Source organism: Pteropus alecto, unplaced genomic scaffold, assembly GCF_000325575.1.
Source record: "Pteropus alecto unplaced genomic scaffold, ASM32557v1 scaffold59, whole genome shotgun sequence".
Classification (NCBI taxonomy): Eukaryota; Metazoa; Chordata; class Mammalia; order Chiroptera; family Pteropodidae; genus Pteropus; species Pteropus alecto.
Genome location: NW_006443292.1, coordinates 3133527 through 3135320, shown reverse-complemented (window position 1 = coordinate 3135320; position 1794 = coordinate 3133527). Strand labels below are relative to the sequence as shown.

Genomic DNA, 1794 nt, shown 5'->3' with positions numbered 1-1794 from the left:
CGCTGGGACTGGAAAGGGGCCGGGACCGCCCACCCCCGGCGCGCGCCCATAGGCCAGCCGCGAGCCCCGCCCGGCGCGGATTGGTGGTAGCTGCCTACTGAGTCATTTCATTGGCGCCCCCGCGTCCCCGCTGGCGCAGGGAGGCCGTGCGTGATCAGGCCGTGGTGACCTATCGGGATACGCCCGTGCGCACGTGCACAGGCCTCTCATTGGCTGCGGCGAGGCACAGCCCCGGGGCGCTGGCCAATAGCGAGATGGTGCGCCCATGTGGACAGACAGTGGGAAACAATGTTCGGGAGGGAGGGGGGCGGAAGCGGGCATCCCCGGCTCTTGGCTTGTCGCCGTTCCTATGGTTACGAACGGGGGCGGGGTTTCTGGCCGCGTGGGGACTGTTTGCAGGAGTGCCCGGGTTCGTACTCGGACTTGAAGTTGCGGCCGAACCGGCTGCGTCTGCGATTACCTCTGCCATACTCCAGAGGAAATAGATGCTCTGGAAGATGGAACTCGGCGGCGTTTCCTTATGACATTCGGGGGCCCGCCCTCTCGAAACTTTAATGGGTTTAACGCGGCATGTACTATCCTCCAGGGTCCTGGGCGCTGCGTCACCGCGTTTCAGAATGCGCAGCCTAAGAAAGTGCCTCAGACAGGAAGAATTATGACTGCGGTTCTCAGCCTGGAACTCCTGGGCTCACAGCCTCTCCTGTCACGAATCAGGTGTGTTCTAAACAGCACCTGCCACCCGGGTTTCTGCCCCACCCGGAAGGACTCCCTGACTTCAGTGTCGCAGTCCGCGGCAATTTCCAGTTGCTTTGTTGGCTTGTCCACGCCCAAGGCCCTTTTCGCCCGTTCTCGGTTTCATTTCCTTCTTCAATCCTCCATTCCTTCTCCATTTCTTCTCCAAAGCTCCATCATTTTCGCCACAGCTGCCCCTTAGCTGGCTATCATTTTCTAAAAATCCTTCCCTTTTAAAAATTCCAAGTTTGTGAGCTATCACAGATCGGTTAATCTTTTATTGAGATTTAAAATCTTTCCTGATGTTGTCATTTCTTTTCCTTTTTTAAATTTATTATTATTATTTTTTGAAGTGAGGCAACCCTTAGTCGACCTCACAGATTGCAAGGACCTTGTCGACTTACAATCCCTTATTATTATTATCATCATCATCTTTTTAAGTCTACAGCACCTGGTCTTCCTAGGTGGTCTCCCATCCAAGTACTAACCAGGCCCGAGCCTGCTTAGCTTCCGACATCAAAAGGGATCGGGCTTCTTCAAGGTGGCATGGCCATAGACTCTTCATTTTTTAAAGATCCCAAACTAAAGATTGACTACTGCCTGTCTTGAATTTGGGTTATTAGTGTGGAGATTTACTAAGGCCTTACAAGTCCAAAGTTTTCTTATCACCTCTCAAAGAAAGTGGAAAAGTCCACAGACCAGCTCGGCATAAAATTCAGAAATAGCTGTTCTCTTCAGAAAAAGAAATACCGCTTCATCTAGAACAGCCCTTGACATGCCTTGACCCTGCTCCTTTTCTTTCTAACACAAGCTGACCTTACGTACCTAATTGCATATCGTCCATCACCTTCCCTTGAAAACCAGAGCCTGTTCTCATCACGGCTGTTTCCTATAGTACCTGGCAGGGAGTTTAGCATACAGTAAGCGCTCAATAAATGTTTATTGACGGACTGAATGACTCCGAGCCCATGTGGTATTTATTATCAGTTCTGCAGTAAATGAGACCCGTGTGGCCTCTTACCCTGCCGCTCTTCATCCTCTCCCCGCCGATGTCCTTCTCCA

The 1794-nt window shown here is 51.8% G+C and overlaps 1 pseudogene; it reads right to left on the bottom strand.

The window, feature by feature from the left end:
* Positions 1-1171: 1171 nt before the first annotated feature.
* On the bottom strand, positions 1172-1290 carry LOC112472803 (annotated as a pseudogene).
* Between the last annotated feature and the right edge of the window lie 504 nt (positions 1291-1794).